Raw genomic sequence first — 6885 nt, forward strand, 5'->3', positions numbered from 1 at the left:
TGAATCTTGCTAAAGTCAATATACTCTTGTTTTGTATCTATAATTTCCGGTAATTTTATACGAACAAGAAGTACCGTAACTATTTCTACTGCTTTTATTGCTGCTGTTTTTTAAATTTATTGTAATTTTGTATGTTTTTTTTAACCCCGACGAAGGACTGCACACAAATACCAATATGCACGGACGTTTTGCAAAGTTTTGACACAATGTGGGGACTCTGAAGTTGAGTCCCACAATGTGTTTGAGTAAACAGACATATGTCCCCACAAGGTCGGTAATACAAGAACACATACACACAGAATTGTTTATTTTCAAATTTTTTCAAATTCGACCAATCAAAGCAACGGATTATGGAAGGAATGATGTCATAATGTGCCTTTGAAATTTAGATCAAAGGAACATGATGTCACTAGTGTGTGAAACTGCTTCTACACTGGATGCCTATCTCATTTACACACGCCTAGTAAATTGGTTACTTGGACGTAACAATGGAAAAACGCACAGACATGTCGGATGACCTACCTGAGAAGACTTCAATGGACAGCAGAAGTACACTTGGAAAAACATTGACCACTGAAGATATTAAAGAGGTTGTGAGGATGTTTCGAGAGGCTGATGCTGATGGATCTGGAGGGCTGGACATGGAGGAATTCTGTGTCGGATGGGGCAGTTATTCGGCTCTGTGAATGTGGAGGACCTCAAAATCCTCCACATGAAGATTGACGCAAACTGTGATGGAACTGTGGACCTTCTAGAGTTACTAAACTTCCTGCTTACTCAAAGGACGGGATCAGAAGGTTTGGATAAGAAAAATCAGACCTTTCCCAGACCTATCAAAATCATACCCGTGGATCACTATGGATCCATCGTCGGTCTGCTATTCCGTCCCTCCGTGGATGACAGGGAACCTGATGGTGATTCCGAGTTTACAACAGGACAAACCAGGACTTACCAGAAAGGTCAATACCTCTCCATCAGCTCAGATGGTAGGTTCAACTTCTGGACCGACAGCTTTGACGCCTCATACACAATTTCGTTATACATCAAATCAAAGACGACACTTCCTTTCTCTCAAGAGAAGAAAATGCGTGTTAATGACATGGTGTACCTCAGAGAACTCAAACAGGTGGCTATCTCCAGTACTGACAGGGAATTGTTCTTCTACAATTGCAAGGAGTTACCTGAGCTGTTGGCAATCAGTCACTCTCTAATAGTGGAAGAAAGCATTGTGAATGCCATGAACTACCAGTCCAATGGCACTAAAGCAGTGTTTTCCTTTGGTGATACGGAAGGATATTTGTATGTGTTTATCTCCTACAAAATACAGGCAAATGGTCTCTTCTGTCCAAAGGCGTACGAGAGAATTTCTCTGCGGAGTACCCCACTGTTTATGTTTCAGCCCTGTTAGAAAACCCTCTGGAGACTTCCTGTGTGTTAAAGTCGCCATCTTCAATGATACGTGCAGTCAGATCCAATACTTTCCCACGTTGGACTCATTTGCCATCTCGGCAGCTTCTGTAAGACGATGACCCTCGTTGCCCTCCATAAGTCATGCAAACCAAAGTTTCAAAGAAAGTCTTCAAGAGCAGGGGAGTTTATGGTTTTTTCGCATGCGTTGAATACTCCCCGTCAGCTGAGCGTCTGGTGACGGGTGGTACAGACGGCTTACTGCGGCTGTGGTTACCCGACCAAACCGTGTCCTATGCACCCCATTAACAGGACACGCCAAACCCATCACCCACATTTTGTTTAATGATAAGGACAAAATATTTGTCAGTTTATCCGAGGACAGGAATGTACGTGTGTGGTCCGAATGCCTGGCTGTGCATTCAAAGCTTCTACGTTCATGTATGGGACTGGCCCCGATCTCCAGAGTCTTTTATAACACACATAACAATGAGTTAGTCCTGGCTAACTCAAATATAGGAAAATGCCTTGGAAGGGGAACAGATGTTTTCAAAAACATGTTAACATCCCATGACAAGCCCCTGTGCTCTGCACTATATCACAGCCTTTTCAAACAGGTCATCTCTGTTTGCCAGGATGGTGTGGTGACAGTGTGGGATATCCTAACAGGAGTGGCCATCATGCAGTTTAAAGTCACTCAGGATCAGCATGTGGGGCTCACTGCCATGTCATTTGACAAAACAGGGCGCAGACTAATCACAGTTTCTCAGGATAGGAAAGTGAGACTGTGGAACTTTAATGATGGAACAGAGCTTGGCGTTCATCCTGTGACCGTGCCAAAGGAGGTGACAGGTATCGTCTGCATAAACAATAGGTTGTTTGTGTCAGGAAGGAACTCCAAGATCATTTTTGACCTGGACATGGAGCGATATGACAGCAGATTTTTGGAGCACGATTATTTGGACGACATTTCCTCCATGGATGTGCACGAAAACACACTGATTACCGCCTCCAGCAATGGAAATATCGTCATCTGGGACGCCGACACGCTCGAGGCTCTCTACTGGCTTAATGTCACTAAGAGCCCCAAAACACACATAGCGGGCAAAAGTGCTCCAGGCCGGACTGGGAGTCTGGCTGTGGAGGAGAAGCCAAAACCTGTCAGAGACACTGGGAGAATTCCGCTACATAAAAAATCTCCAGCTCTGACAGAGAAAAAGACTGGTGTGACTATCAGTCCTCTCATTATATGTCTGAGGACCAGGGCAGTCAGGGTCGACACAGCCACGCTGCTGACTTCTGCAGAAGGCTACATCTATGCCTGGTCTGTTATTAGCAAGGGAGGGCTGTTAGGAAAGTTCCGGGCTGTGAATGTTGAAGGAGCAGTCGTTGCCACCATGTCAACCGATGTCGACGAACAGATACTACTCACGGGGGACAGTACCGGAAGGATTTATCTGTGGGACATTCAGAGATTTGGATTTAGAAAATGGGCAGACAAAGGGCCATTTGAGGATATAAATGGCTGGCGTGTGTCACTGTGTCCACCTCCACTGTTGGGCTCCTGGCAGTCCCATCTTACACGGGTGGTGAGTGTTATATGTGATACCGCTTGTAAAAACGTAATTACAGCAGGTTTGGACTGCAATGTCCGGCTATGGACAAACGCAGGCCGCTGCCTAGGCCTCTTTGGAAGAGATCGATGGGATGCCACACAACTCTGCGCTGAGGAGAATGCTGACCAGGAACAGGCAGGAAAACCACGCACAGCAGAGACAACAAACATTAAGATGCCATTGCCAGACTCTCACCATCTCACCAGAGTCTCATCATCACCGTCCATATCACCACTACCTGACTTTCAAGACCTCTACAACAGAATTGACGAGGCAACCAGAACGCCTCCGATTAAGCCGACGGCAAGTGATGATCAATTACATGCAAGATTTGATGCTAAACAGCTCTGCCCTGGGTCTCCGCCATCATCACCACCAATACCTGACCCTAAAATCTTCGAGGAGAAATTAAATGAGTTAACACGTCAATTGGCTGAACTTCATGCCTTTGCTAAAAAGGATATAGGGTTTCCTGAAATTCCCAAAAGCATAGACGGATTACAGAAGGAAAGTCTTTCGAAAGACAAAGTTCAGCTCGCACATAGCCAGACTAAGTTCAAGCCACACTCACCCCAGACCCCGCTCATCAGAGGTGGCACTGACCTTAAGCAAAGCTCTCTTCCGACAGCACCTCCATATTTGAGATGGACTAGGTCCAAATATGGACGACCTGTGCTCAAGATTCAGTCCAGAGACGTATTAGACTGCGGCGTACTCACACCATGTCGGCCAAAGACCCTGCCAAGCAAACGGGGGTCTCAGCAAACATCAGAGCATGTACGCTTACCACCCATCTCTGATAAGGTTCAGCTCACGCATCATCAGACTCAACTCAAGCCTCATCCGCCTCAGACCCTGCTCACCAAAGGCTGCACTAATGCAAACACCCTGCCAAGCAAACGGGGGTCTCAACAAACATCAGAGCATGTACGCTTACCACGCATCTCTGATAAGGTTCAGCTCACGCATCATCAGACTCAACTCAAGCCTCATCCGCCTCAGACCCTGCTCACCAAAGGCTGCACTAATGCAAACACCCTGCTAAGCAAACGGGGGTCTCAGCAAACATCAGAGCATGTACGCTTACCACGCATCTCTGATAAGGTTCAGCTCACGCATCATCAGACTCAACTCAAGCCTCATCCGCCTCAGACCCTGCTCACCAAAGGCTGCACTAATGCAAATACCCTGCTAAGCAAACGGGGGTCTCAGCAAACATCAGAGCATGTACGCTTACCACGCATCTCTGATAAGGTTCAGCTCACGCATCATCAGACTCAACTCAAGCCTCATCCGCCTCAGACCTTGCTCACCAAAGGCTGCACTAATGCAAATACCCTGCCAAGCAAACGGGGGTCTCAGCAAACATCAGAGCATGTACGCTTACCACGCATCTCTGATAAGGTTCAGCTCACGCATCATCAGACTCAACTCAAGCCTCATCCGCCTCAGACCCTGCTCACCAAAGGCTGCACTAATGCAAATACCCTGCCAAGCAAACGGGGGTCTCAGCAAACATCAGAGCATGTACGCTTACCACGCATCTCTGATAAGGTTCAGCTCACGCATCATCAGACTCAACTCAAGCCTCATCCGCCTCAGGCCCTGCTCACCAAAGGCTGCACTAAGGCTACAATACAGCCGATGCCACAGTACAGTCAAGCAGGAGTCTGAAAGCACAAGACAGCATGTACGCTTACCACCCATCTCTGATAAGTTTCAGTTGACTCATAGCCAGACTTAACCCTCCGGGTTCTCTGGTTTCTCCAACAGCGTAAAGAAATGCAATTCCAAATTAATGAAAACAAATACATCGAAATTTAAAAACAAAATAAATAAAATTCAATAAAAATACCCAAAATAAACAAACAATATTTCCTGCAAGTATTTGATTGATTTAACAGTTTCATTAACAGGAGTGACTCATTTGGCTATTGGCCGATGTTTTTGCCCCACTGTACTGTTTGATGCCTTAATCAGGCTGTATATACATGTTTGCGCGCACACGCACACGCACACAAGCACAAAATAACAAAATAAGTTTCATACACTGTATTAAGTCTCCTGCCTTTCCCAATCTAATGTATGCAGCACAGCTGTGCTTCAGTGAGACGGAATGACTTAATCATAATTATACTTAAGTGTGGGTGTTTACATTGAAAAATACATACCTGTATCAACATATACTGTAATAAGAAATGTGGACTTAATGTACAGTGGCTTCAGAAAGCATTCACACCCCTTCACACTTTGTGTTGAATATTTAGCTGTACGTGGATAAAATTGCCATTTTTAGCCCCTCATTAGATCCACTCAAATCTAATAAACCTGTCATTTACAAAAGTATTCATACCCTTAATTCAGTACTTTGTTCAGGCCCTTTTGGCCGCGATTACAGCCTTGAGTCTTCTTGGTTATGACGCCACAAGTTTTGCACACCTGGATTTGGGGATTTTCTGCCGTTCTTCTCTGCAGATCCTCTCAAGCTCTGTCAGGTCGGACGAGGACCCTCGGTGGACAGCCTTTTACATGTTTCTCCAGAGATGTTTGCCTGGGTTCTGAGGTCCTGAGCGCTTTGGACCAGGTATTCATTAAGGGTATCTCTGTACTTTACTCCGTTCAGCTTTCCCTCGACCCTGACCAGTCTCCCTGTTCCCTGTTCCAGCTGCTGAAAAACACCCCCACAGCATGATGCTGCCACCACCATGCTACACCACTGAGATGGTAATGGGCAGGTGATGAGCGCTGCCTGGTTTCTTCCAGACATGACGCCTAGTTCATTCTTGGTCTCACTGGCAGAGAATCTTGTTTCTCACAGTCTGACATTCCTTGAGGTGCTTTTTTGCAAACTCCAAGCAGCTTTCATGTGTCTTTCACTGAGGACAGGCTTCCGCCTGGCCACTCTGCCGTAAAGTCCAGATCACTGGAGTGTTGCAGTTTAGGGAAAGTCTTTGCACAAGCTGCTTGTGTGAGAACTTTGGCTTCCTACGAAAAACATGTTTGTATTTGTCTAAACAATAATGTATCGTGATACCAAAATATATTGTTTTGGTATCAGTGTGATCCTCAGGTATGGAATCAGCACCAGCACCATCATTTCAATTGATGCCCTAAATATAAAACCTTTTTTCATTTTTTTATCTCATAGAGGGTTTTGTTTGGTAATTGCTTTGCTTCACATGTAATGGACATGATAGAAAATAAAGAAATGAAATGTAAACAAGTTTTTGACGTGGTTAGCAGAATTTGTAATCTTCGCTGCTTGGTAAATAAGCACTGCTAAGTTTCTAAATGAAAGTCATTTATTTAATCCAAACTATTGCATATTTTTGTGTTGTTTTGGTTTGTGTATTCTGTATTTACATGGATTTTCTTTCTTTTCTTTTCTTTTCTTTTTTTTTTTTCCTGTGCGACAGCCTGTTCTTTTTCTTGGGTTTGGTTTTTGTTTTTGAGCTTCTGCAATGACCTACTTTACCTACAGGGATCAATAAAGTTTCATCATATCTTAGACAAAAAGACACAAACAACCCCAAATTGCTCCTGATGGCAGCTAGCACCTTGCGTAGTAGCTCTCTGCCATCAGTATGTGAGTGTGTGTGAATGGGTGGATGAGAGGCAAATTGTAAAGGATAAAACACCTATATGAATCCAGCCATTGGCTATTTACCATTTGGTAGTAATCACAATGTAGCCACAAATTTAACAGCTTAGTTCTGGGGACACGGTGACGTCGCTAAAAAGAAGTCTGACAGGGTTATTCTGCAGAAGTTGACGTGTTTCTCTGAGGGTCACCCACATAATACACAACATAACATAACTCATATTGACAGGAAGCGTACTTAAACGTCAGAGATGAAATGAA

At 44.7% G+C, this 6885-nt stretch overlaps 1 pseudogene; it reads left to right on the forward strand.

Moving 5' to 3' along the window:
- The first annotated feature begins 502 nt into the window (after positions 1 to 502).
- On the forward strand, positions 503 to 4767 carry LOC120787771 (annotated as a pseudogene).
- Positions 4768 to 6885: the final 2118 nt, after the last annotated feature.

The sequence above is a fragment of the Xiphias gladius genome, unplaced genomic scaffold (assembly GCF_016859285.1).
Source record: "Xiphias gladius isolate SHS-SW01 ecotype Sanya breed wild unplaced genomic scaffold, ASM1685928v1 HiC_scaffold_618, whole genome shotgun sequence".
Lineage (NCBI taxonomy): Eukaryota > Metazoa > Chordata > Actinopteri > Istiophoriformes > Xiphiidae > Xiphias > Xiphias gladius.